Source organism: Cryptomeria japonica, chromosome 2 (assembly GCF_030272615.1).
Source record: "Cryptomeria japonica chromosome 2, Sugi_1.0, whole genome shotgun sequence".
NCBI lineage: Eukaryota > Viridiplantae > Streptophyta > Pinopsida > Cupressales > Cupressaceae > Cryptomeria > Cryptomeria japonica.
Genome location: NC_081406.1, coordinates 403210333 through 403223704, shown reverse-complemented (window position 1 = coordinate 403223704; position 13372 = coordinate 403210333).

Below are 13372 nucleotides of genomic sequence, written 5' to 3'. Positions count from 1 at the left end.
AGAATAAGCTAAATGGATGCAAGATTAAGCTAGATGAATGGATATTAAGCTAGATGAATGAATATTAAGCTAGATGAATTCAAGCAATCAAAATTAAACTAAATATGCAAAAAGCTAAACTAAGATGCAATAATCTCAAATTACAATATTTTCAATCACTCTAGAGCAAAAACTGCACAATAACAATAAATCTTCAAGGTGTCTTGAATGAGAGATGAAGGCTGAATTATAGAGACTCAAAAGAGAGACCAACAGTCAAAATCGATTAATAATGAGCGGTTGAGATTCCTCAAGAAAAAAGCACAATTCAGGATAATTGAAATAATTGAGAGATCAGATTCAGTTAATCAAATGAGATAGATTCCAATTATAGCTTGACTGAATGCATTTAGATTATAAGTTTGAGTTTGCATTGGAGATAAAATTAGTTAATTCCATACATTTGAGATAAAAATAGTCGATTACTACATACACATTTCTTTAATTTGCTCAAGATTTTTATTTAGAAAGAGCCTATTTCAATGCAACTAAACCTCTTTCCTCAAAAAAAGCTTTACTTTTTAATTTTAGAGAAAATGACTAATTCAATTTAATTGCTTTTTTGATTTTTCAAGTTATCTCAATTTTAGAAAAAGAAATATCTTAAGTTTGATTTCTTCTCTCAATTTAATTCTTTTCTTTTGTTTTCAATTTAACTCTTTATTTTGCAAATTAATTCCTCTTTTTGTGATTAATCTCTTTTTATAAATTAATTCCTCTTTTTCTTTAAATTAATTCCTTTTTTTGTGATTTAAATGGCAAATTTATTTATTAATTAAATATGCTAGGATATTTATTTAAATAAAATAGGATAATTGATCAAAATAATTTACTTGGAATGATTAATTAATTAAATACATATTTAATTAATATAGAGTATTAATTTGTCATATAACATTAATGATTGAAGAATTAATTAATTAGGTGCTCAAGGTTGATTTAATTATCTTTGGTTATGACCTTGGTGATGTTGTCGAGATTAGGGGCCCATGGTTTAGGTACCATTTTTAAGGTATTACAGTTTCAACCCATAAAGATCTTTTTTCAGTTTACATACCATGTCTCCATCATCAGATAATGACAATCCATCATGTTGCTCAATGTAGACTTCCTCCTCAAGATCACCATTCAAAAAGGCAGATTTGACATCCATCTTATATACCTTGAAATCTTTATAGGAAGCATATGCAAGCAACAGTCTAACAACTTCAAGTTTGGCCACTAGAGCAAAAGTCTCCTCATAATCAACTCCTTATTTCTATGTATATCCTTTGCATACTAATCTTGCTTTATTCCTGACAACTTCATCGGCTTCATTCAATTTATTCTTAAATAACCATTTAGTACGAATCACATTCTTATCTTTAGGTATAGGCACAAGCTCCCATGTGTTATTCTTTTCAGTATGATCTAATTCCTCTTCCATAGCTCTCATCTGATTTTCATCTTTGCAAGCTTCAACAACATCTTTAGGTTCAACTTTAGAAATCAAGCATACCTCTCAGTAGCTAAACTTCTTCTAGTCATCACACCTTTATTTTTATCACCAATAATTTGATTTTCTGAATGATTCACTCTTACATACCTCGGAGACTTCTAATTGTTCTGATTTTCAGGTTCCTGCACTTCTCCACCAGTAGCAGCAACATCGAGATTAACAATTTCTACTAGAGCATTCTACTTCGGTTCTTCAGTCTAAATAGGATTCAGAACAAGATGTTGACCATCATCATATCCACAAGCTCTGATCTCTTTCCCAAGGTTCTCATTCACCTTCACATTTGCACTTTCCACTATATTTCTCAGTCTCTTATTGTAGCACCGATAGGATTTTCTCTTTGTTGAATATCCCAATAAAATTCTTTCATCACTTCTTGCATCAAACTTTCCTATGTCCTCATCTCTTTTGATATAACATTTTCTACCAAATACTCTAAAATATCTAACAGTAGGAACATGACCAAACCATAACACATAAGGAGTCTTGTCGATATCACATTTGATATGAACTTGGTTGAATGTGTAAACAACAGTGCTAATAGATTCTCTCCAATAGATCTTTGGAATATTTTCTTCAATCAACATAGTCCTTGCAGTATCCAAAACAATCTTGTTCTTATTTTCAACAACTCCATTCCGCCGAGGGGTTCTAGGAGCAGATAATTGTCTTCTAATCCCATGCTTATCACATAATGAATCAAATTCACTAGAACAAAATTCTCCATCTTTGTCAGATCTTAGACATTTCACCTTCAATCTTGACTCGATCTCAACCTTTTCTTTGAATATCTTGAATTTGTCTACTGCTTCAGATTTCCCCTTCAAAAAGACAACCCACGTCATCCTGAAATAATCATCAATTAACAACATAAAATATATGTCTCTCTGGACACTTCTAATATTTGTAGGTCCACATAGGTCAGTATGCACAAGATCTAGCAATCCATCATATGTATACTACTTTCTCTTGAAAAGAAATTCTTGTTAGCTTACCCAACTGACATTCCTTACATACTGGAATAGCAGGCTTAACAATTTTAGGCAGATCTTTAACAATTTGAATAGAACTGATCTTAATCATTGAATCAAAATTAACATGACACATTCTCCTATGCCACAACCAACTTTCATCAATCTAACCAATCAAACAACTTTTCTCACCAGCATTCAAATAAAAAATATTACCTTCAGTCTTAGTCCTAGATGCAATCTCTATACCAGAGGCATTTAGGATCTTGCATTTAGCATTCTTAAAATTGCAAATCATAACCTTTGTCAGCCATCTATCCAAAAATCAAAAGATTATGCTTCAAACCTTCAACATACAGAACATCATCAGTATTATGCTTACCATCAAAGGAAATAGAACCTCTACCATGGATCACACAGGCTTTGTCATCTCCAAATCTTACTAGTCCACCATCATACCTTTTCATACTCACAAATTTGGTTTTATCACCGGTCATATGATGTGGACAACCATTGTCAATCACCCATTCATCATTTTCTTCAACTTTAGCAGCTAAAGCTTTCTCCTCAACAATGCAACTAGTGGGATCAACAAGTACCAATTTTTCTTCCTTAATGGCAAGAAATACAACTTCATCTCCTTCTGATTCTTCATCTGTAACACCTTGATCAACAACATAATAGGAGTTCTTATGATTCCTATAATTCCAGTTAGACTTATAAGGCTTTTCATACTTCTCATGCTTCTCATATCTATCATTTTTGTCATGCTTATCAAATTTATCATGCCTATTGGTGTAGTCACCGGTTAGGAGGGACCTCAAAGAGATCAGGCTGGATTGGTCAGCAAAAGTAAACACAACAAAAACACAGCGATATGATGGAGGAAATGTAGAACAGGTTGAATTATCTCATGAAAAATTGTTTACAACCAATCGATAACAGCCGGGTTACAGAAATTGGCTCATAGATCTGCTAAAACATGCTCAAAATACAGGACAGGTCACAATTGGGACCTCAAGACTAAAGATTTATCTTTTACGTTATGTCTAACTCTCTCCCTACATTTTAAATCTCTATTACAAAGATTTATACAATCCAAGGGGATCTGGTCGGCCCAGAAAGGGATCAAAACCCAAAGAACAAGATCTAACATGTAAAACCAACAAGGTCGACCTCCACCAAACAAATTGCTCCAGAAAATCCAAACGATGAAGTGAGAATCAAAGGGAAGGTTGGCCACACGCCAAGGAACATTGGAATCAACGCTCGGGGCTTTGCAAGCTATGGAAGGGATCTGGTAGATCACTAATGCAAAATAGTTCCAGGCAACCAGTAACATAAAACTATCACGGAAACCAGTAGTGGTAACTTGCCGAAAAATGATCCAAATGCTCTATGGTTTGGGAATAAGGAAAATGATCAAGTCTTCAATCAAAATCCAACTCCACAGGTTCCGGTGAGCCAAATTTGAAAGGTACATAAAGAAATGTTGAAACTGCAAACATAAAAGAAAACAGAAAGAAATATTTTTGGTTGATGCAAGATTGCCAAGAACCGGGGGCTCCTGCATCAGACATCCATGGTTGTTGAAAAAGTGAGTCTCTCACTTTGCTGGGGTCAGAGGAAAACCAAGGCGGTCTACCTCTTCCTGAGAAATCCAAGATGAGTCTTCAACTGGTCTGCCTTTCCACTTCACAAGATACTCCTTAAATGGACTGCTACGGGTACTACGCCCAATCCTACTATCCAAAATGTCTTCAATGTGATCTGGTTCCTTCTAAGGCAACCGTTTCTCCAAGTCTACAATACTATTCTCATTGAATTCTAGTCATGATACTGATGTAGATCTGCAATATTAAATATAGGTAAAATACTCAAATCATTCGGTAACTCCACTTCATATGCATTTCCGGAACTGAATTTCCTCAAGATCTTACAAGGTCCAAACTTCCTCATCTACAACTTGTTATAGGCTCCAACCGGGAATCTCTCTTTTCTTAGATACACCATCACTTTATCACCAACTTCAAATTCCTTATGTCTCCTCTTCTCAAATTCCTTCTCCTTATACTTGTTGTCCATGTCCTCTAAATGTTGCTTAACCTGAATATGCAAGGCTAGCATGTGATATGCAAAGTCTTCTACTTCTAAACTTCTCTGGTCTTCACTGCTGATATCTCTCAATTCTGATATACCTCTAGGGTGTGTTTCGGTAACAATCTCAAAGGGTGTTCTTCCAATACTCATGTTCACTAAATTATTGTAAGCAAACTCTGCTTGTGCAAGAATCAAATCCCAACTCCTGGTTTTGTCTCCAACTAAACATCTCAATAAATTTCCCAAACTCCGATTAACTACCTCTATCTGTCCATCAGTATGCAAGTGAAAAGTAGAACTGAATTCAAATTTGTCTTCATCTTCATCCAAAGTTCTCTCCAAAAATAACCAACAAACTTAGTATCTCTGTCTGAAACTATGCTTTTAGGTGATCCATGCAATCTCACCACTTCCTTGAAAAATAGGTCTCCTATATGCACTGCATCTGATTTCTTCTTACAAGGTATGAAATGAGTAAGCCATTCCCTCTTCGTGTTTTAGGCAATTCAAGTATGAAATCCATGCTTATATCCTCCCAAGGTCTTACCGGTACTGTCAAAGGTTTGTACAATCCCACATTCTGACTACTCCCTTTTGCAACTTGACAAATTCTACAATTTTGTACAAACTTTCTAACATCCTTATGAATCTAGGGCCAGAAGTAATGCTCACTCACCAATACTATTTTTTTGTCAACACCAAAGTGTTCGGCTAATCCTCCACTATGTTTCTCCTTTATCAATTTTTCCTGCATAAAACTCCTAGGTATACATAACTAAACTCCTTTGAATAACATCACATCCTAAATGAAATAATCCAACCACTTACTCCTATCTTCCATAACCGGTTCTCTACATTCTTTCCAAGTATCTGCAAAATTTGGGTCATCATCATACAAGGTCTTCAACTCCTCAAACCCTAATACTATCACTCTCATCTCTATCAGCAAATTCCTTCTTCTACTCAAGTCATCAACAACTTTGTTAAATTTCCCACTTCTATGTTTCAACACAAAGGTGTAACTTTGCAAAAATTCTACCCATCTCATGTGTCTCTGATTTAACTTACTCTAATGGTTCAAATACTTCAAGGCTTGATGATCTGTATACAACACAAACTCCTTAGGCAACAAGTAATGTCTCCACTTCTTCAAGGCTTGAACTATGGCATAGAATTCCTGATCATACACTGAATATCTCCTTCGGGCATCACTCAACTTCTCACTGAAATAAGCTACTGCTCTCCCTTCTTGACTCAAGGCTGCTCCAATTGTTGTTCCACTTGCATCGCAATCAACTTGAAATACTTTGTCGAAATATGGTAAAGCTGACACAGGCTGCTCAATCACTTTTTACTTCAACAGTTCAAAAATTTTGTTTTCCCTGGTGGTCCACTTGAATTCCTTCTTGTCCCCTCTCATTGTCTCAGTCATAGGGCTACAAATAGAATTGAAATTTCTGATAAATGTCCAGTAGAAACTAGCCAATCCATGAAATGATCTTACCTCTCCAATGTTTTCCGGTGTAGGCCATTCAACAATTTCTTTCACCTTCTCAGGGTTCATCTTTAATCCATTAGAAGATATCACAAATCCCAAATAGACTAACTCTTCCTTCATGAAAGTCCACTTCTTCAAGTTTATCAGCAACTTCTCTTCTCTCAACCTCTGTAGAACTTGTCTCAAATGCAACAAATGCTCTTCTTTTGTCTTACTGAAAATCAGAATATCATCCAAATAAACAATAACAAACTTACCCAAGAATTTCTTCAATACCTCATTCATTAACCTCGTGAAAGTACTCGGTGCATTAGTTAACCCAAAAGGCATCACCAACCGTTCATACAGTCCTTCATTTGTCTTGAATGTTGTCTTCCACTCATCTCCTTCTCTGATCCTGGTCCAATGATATCCACTCTTCAAATATATCTTTATAAAGTATTTGGCTCCACTCAAACAGCCCATTATGTCATCCATCCTAGGCAAAGGAAACCAGTATTTCATTGTGATCTTATTTATTGCTCTGGAATCAGTACACATCCTCTATTCTCCATTCTCTATTCTTCTTAGGTGCTAACACTACTGGTACTGCACAAGGGCTCAGACTTTCTCTGATCAAACCTTTCTTCAGCAACTCGTGCACTTGTCTATTCAACTCCTCATTCTCTGTCGATGTCATCCGGTGTGCAGCTTTGTTAGGAAAACTAGCTTCGAGAATCGGGTCCATACAATGACTGACACTTCTTACCAGTGGTATTCCATCAGGCACATTCTCTTAGATGATGTCTTCATATTCTGTCAATAATTTCTCTCTCTCTTCAAGTTTAACTTCTTCAAGTTTCGAGTTCTCAGTCTTCTTAGGAACTAAGGCAAAATATACATTCTCATGTCTCATTCCATTTTGGATTTTCCTTCCATCCACCAAATAGATCCTAGCATTCATACAGACTTCACTCTTCAAAGGCTCCTTAAAGGGTAACAAGGTTTGCTTTATCCCATTTTCCAGAATAGTGTATATGTTCTTCCTCCCATCATGTATTGCCTATCTATAAAACTACCAAGGTCTACCAAACAAAAGGTGACAAATATCCATCGCCATAATATCACATAAGACTTCATCATGATAATTCTTAATTTTCAATTTTACCAAACATTGCTCACTTACTAACAACTTATGTTCATCCTGAATCCATGCTATCTAATAAGGCTTAGGGTGTTTTAATCTTTCCAAATTTAACTTATTCACCATCTCCTTTGAAACAAGGTTATCTGAACTACCACTATCAATAACACCTTTAAAACACTTACCAGATACCTTGCATCTGGTCTTGAACAAATTCCTCCTTTGCAATGGCTCCTCATCTTCTCTGGTATGACACAAAACTCTCCTCATTATCAACAGTTCTCCATATTCTGATTTGTTAGCTGACCCGGTAGATTTTTCTTCCACCATTTTGTTCTTTCGATATTCTCTATCTTTTTACACTTGAAAGCACGATGTCCTTCTCCTCCACACTTATAGAAAAACCTCTAAATACTCTCTTATCTTGTCTTATGTCATCTTTTCAAAAATTCTCATTCCAGTAGCCATCGGGTTCTCTCCTCCGATATAAATTTCTATCACCCTTTCGGTATGAATTACCATCTTTGCTTACTTCCTTGTCCTTGTCCTGATTTATACAAGTACCTCTTCCTTTGGTGTATCCTCTTCCTCTTTAAAATCTTCCTCCAGTAAACCTTCCACCTCTACCTCTCTGTATCTACTCATGTCTTTTGCTCAACTTCTCTTCTGCTTTCAGGGCATACTGGTAAGCTTCTTCAACACTCTACAACTTGATCAAACTGAGTTAATCTTGTAAAGACATCCGCAATTCACTCAAATATAAGACAACTTGTTCAACTTCATCATCAACATGTCCAAATCTGATATTCAACTTGTAGAATACTTCAGTATACTCCTTCAACCTAGATTCCTTCTGCTTCAAATTCTGCAACTTCCGGAATAAAATCACTTGTAATCGGCTAGCATAAACTTTGATTTTAACTTCGCAACCATCCGATCCCATGTTTTGATTTTCTCTTTACCTATCCTTTGTCTATCAACCTGCAAATGTTCCCACCAAAGAGATGCATGAGCTTTCACCCAACTACAAGCATACTTCACCTTCCTTTCCTCTGTGGTGTTCTCAAAATCAAAATATTTCTCCATCTCCGAGATCCAATCCATCAATTCATCTGAGTTCAATTTAGTATTCGCCCTACTCAAAACCCTCAAAAACCTCTCTTCATCCAGATCAATCGCCGGTGGATTTACTTGTTTCATCGGGGCTTCTTCTCCTTCATCTTCACTCACATCTTCAATATGTCGGCCTCTTCTCTATGTTGTCTCAATGGCTTCCAACCGGGCTGCAATTCCTCGTAACATTTCCATCATAGAAGTGTCTGCATTCCCACATGCTCCACTATTCCTATTTCCTCTTCGCGCCATCTTCACACCAGTCCTCTACAGCTACAAATTGGATCCACAATCCACCACCCCACAACAAAATTTCTCAGGACAACACAATCTCCAGAATGAAAGTCGCTCTGATACCACTTGGTGCAGTCATCGATTAGGAGGGACATCAAAGAGATCATTCTGGACCATTCAGCAAGAGTAAACACAATGGAAACACAAGGATATGATGAAGGCAATGCAGAACAGATTGAATTATATCATGAAAAATTGTTTACAACCAACCGGTAACAACCGGGTTACAGAAATCAACTCACAGGCCTGCTAAAACATGCTCAAAATATAGGATAAGTCACAATTGGGACCTCAAGACTAAAGATCTATCTTCTACATTCTGTCTAAATCTCTCCCTACATTCTAATGCTCTATTCAAAGATTTATATGATCCAAGGGGATCCAGTCGGCCCAAAAAGGAATCAAAACCCGAAGAACAAGACCTAACGTGTAAAACCAACAAGGTCGGCCTCGGCCAAAGAAATTCCTCCGGAAAATCCAAAGGATGAAGTGAGAATCAAAGGGAAGGTCGGCCACATGCCAAGGAATATTGGAATCAACGCTCAGGGCTTTGCAAGCTACGGAAGGGATCTGATAGATCACTAATGCAAAATAGATCTAGGCAACCGGAAATAGAACAAGCAACCGGTAATAGAAAACTGTCACGGAAACCGATAGCGATAACTTGCCGGAAAATGATCAAATGCTTTGTGGTTTGGGAATAATGAAGATGATCAAATATTCAAGCAAAATCCAACTCCACATGTTCTGGTGAGCCAAATCCAAGAGGTATAGAAAAAAATATTGAAACTGCAAACAGAACGATATATTTTTTTGGTTGATGCAAGATTGCCAAGAACCGGGGATGCTCTTGCATCACCTGTCATACTTAGCCATTCTCTCTGGGAACCTAGAAGAAAAATGTCCTACCTTATTGTAAGAGAAACATTTCAAGGGTAATTTTTCATCATACTTACCGGCTCCTTTAGGCAATCTCCAAGCAATCAATGCTTCAAGCTCGTCCAGTTCTCTTTCTTGTTCTTCCATCTCTCTCCATTCTCTTTCATATTTGGATATTCTGCACTCTTTAGGTTCATACTTATTCTTTCCAGATACAGATTCTCTAAATGATGTCTTAAACTTTCCATGTGATTCACAAAATTTTCTCAGCCCAAATGCAGCAATCTTTCCAACCAACATATATCTTGTCATTGTAGTCACACTCTGAATATCATCTATAGCAGCGACCTTATGTTTGTAAGCAGGAGGCAAAGATCTTAGCACCTTAGCAACAATTTCATCTTCTTTAATATTTCCACCAACACATCTAATACCTAGGAAAAGATCATTCACCTTAGCCATAAAGGTATTTATTTTCTCATCTTCTCCCATCTTCAACATCTCATATTTCCCTTTCAAACTCTGCAACTTAGCAACTTTGACTTGTTTATCTCCTTCATACAGGGTCTCGAGATTCTCCCAGATCTCATGTGCGGTATGAAGTCCCATTACATTTTTCATTTCTAAATCAGTCAAGGCACTTAGCAATGCTTCCTTCACTCTAATGTTATGTTCAACTTCCTTGATCTCGTCACCTATTTTTCTTTTGCTGTTTGTGGATTGTCTCTTAGTAATGCTATGACTTGTCCAAGGATATGAGAACACTGTAAGTCTAGTATGAACTGGGGCATTCCTTGTTTGAGACTGCCTTATCTCCATGCAAACAGGTACAATGACTTTCTGGGTCGAAAATATGCTTCGATTGTCATAACCTATTTTGCCATAATAAAGCTCAATGATGATAACGCACAAGAAGCTCTTTCACTTTCATATCTTCTATCTTCCATCCCCTTTTCTTGATTGACTTCCATCGTCCTTCCTGAGTCTGTGTAGCCTGCTATCACATGACTGAGTATAATGACACACCAAAAATATTTGCATTTCATGTAGCTGCACCTGCATTACCACATATTAAGCATTTCATACATACATATAGATATCACAATTGCATCACATCCTGCACACAACACATATTAGCACATTTTACATTTGCATTATCATATTCATTTACATTTCATACATTCACATTTGCATTGGCATAACATATTAGATACATAAAAGAACAAAAATATTGCATTTCATCATATACATATTTGCATCCATAACATAAGCATCACATATAAACATACATCATGAAACATCTCATCACATAGGTACACATGCATATAGCTGCCGCAAATATGAATCATCTCATATATATATCAAAATCATAAGTGTCATGATACAATAATGTCAAAATACATATGGCTACAATCACCCGAAGGTGTCATCATACAAAATGGTACAAAACTGATACATAGGGAGCCCTCTTCTATGATGAACTCCCTCCCTCGGAGCCGCCTGGCCTCGACGGAGTCTGAGCCCTGGAAGGACCCGCCCCAGGATCATCTCTTCTACCCCCTCTATCTAGTGGTGGTGGAGGACCCATGACCCCACCGCTAGACGCCTGTCTCCTGTCCCTCCCTCCAGTGGTCGTCGTTGTCCGCAATGGTCTACGGAAGCTCCTAGCCCACTGCTCTGGTGGCAGAGCCCCATAGTATAGGTCTCTCCAGTAGCCTATCTCCTCCCCGGCTCGCAGAACATAAGCATAACCAGCTCATGTGTCCTCTATCGCCTGCCTCCCTGCCCTCAGTGTTGTCTTAGCCTCTGTATAACGCTGGATAGCCTGATCTCACTCCCGCTTAGTGTCCCTCAACTGTCTCCTTAGTCTATCCCTCTCCCGCTTGAGATCCTGGATCTCATCTACCTGTCCATGGCAGATCTCCCTCAACTCCAATAGCTCATCCTCCTCCTCTCCCCTTGTACCTGTGGTTGCTCATGCCCTTGTACCTATGGCTGCTCCTGTGCCTGCCCCTGCCCCTGTCCTCGTCCCTATACCTGTCTGGGACCCTGTGTTGTTGGCACCTGTAAAGGTAATCCACCTCTACCTCTCACCACGCGAGCCTATCTCTCCTCTCCACCCTCTCTCCGCGGAGCCACTCTCCTCTCTCCTATCACCCCCACCTCCTCCACCGGCCTCTACCTCCGCCATCTCCATCATCATCCTCATCCCCCCCGCCATCGCCATCTATCTGCTCCCCTGGATCTGTCAGTCGTGGAAATGGATGCTCAGCCCAATATGTAGTATACTCTGCATCCATCCCTGCATCCTCTATCTCTAGCCACATATCCCAAGGCAAGGGAGCCATCTCTACCAGCTGCATCACTGCCTGATTATATGACAATAACGGCCTGAAGTGTGCTTGATCCCTAACTGTCCAAGCATACATCCTGGAACCCCGTGGCATCCACTGAATCCTATCGAACTGCTGCAAACCCTGACAACCAACTGCCTCTCCAGTACATAGGGCGTCCGCCCAACCAAAGACCTGCTCCTGAAGGTGTATGGAAGCTCCACTGCGTCATCCTCCCACTCCTCGCACTCTCGGTATGGCCTCCATACCACAGTGTCAATCTCATCAATGACTCGATGTCAGTACTCCAATCTCCCGATCCATGGCTGAGATGTAATCATGTCATATAAATGCACAAAAATGCGCCCATGGCCCCTGCCTCTGAAATATATCGATCATGTCACCGACAGATGCTCATAAGCCCATACCTGTAATAATGTCACTCCACAGCCCAATCCTACGGATCCATGGTATACAAACTGATGAAGTTCATAATACAAGTGTGCCAGCATGCACGGTCCCTAGGCATATCTGGTATGTTGTGTCACCAGTGTCTCCAATGTGCTCCCCCAGCCCACAGCCAACCCTCGTGTCGCCCTATCCGAACACAGGAACCCACTAATCACTCCTGCCAGTACTGATGGTAGTGCCAATCCTGTCTGTGTCATGGTATCCCATGCCACGTGTCCTGCCCTCATCTCCAGTCTGAGATCCTGAAAAACTCATCTCAAGGCATCCCTATCTCCGTCTAGATTGTAGGGAATCAACTCCCCATCGATCGGTATCCTCAGTATCCTATAGACATCCTTCAAGGTGACTATCATCTCACCCATCAGCAAATGAAAACTGCAAGTCTCTGAGTGCCATCTCTCAGCCAACGCAGTCAACAACCCTATGTTCGCCTGAAACTCAGGCACTTACAGAATATGTCTCAAGCCCATAACCTCAATCACTTCCCTATCCTCAAATGTCAACTCCGGTCGTAAACTCTGAGTCGATGGTAATCTCTCCCATGACTCCAGCATAGGTAGGTACTCCTACAGTCAAGCAAATCAGTTGTGTCAGTTAAAGTGGCATTCCCTGTTCATCACAAAATGTTGCTTATTATCCTAAGTGCTTATGATACTCTATCCTAGTGACACTCACTATTCATCACAAAGTGTTGTTGTTTATCCTGCTGTTCATCACAAAGTACTACATGTTTTTGCAATCCCTATTCATCACAAAGTGCCTCGATCTATCCTATCCTAGGGCCTCTGCTTGAGTGTATCCTCTTGAGTAGTTTCTTGATTGGCAACGTATGTTCTATCACAGAATTGTCAATCCTAACCCTATCTGCTATTCTAGTCTTCCCTAGAGGACCTGCTTGAGTGTATCCTCTCAGTAGCTTATCCAATCGACAGCGTATGTTCATCACAGAACTACCGATTTAGCCTAGAAGACATAAACGTGCCTTCATGACATAAACGCGCTTACATACTGCACAAACGTGCCTACTCTGCACAAACACGCCTGAAATACACA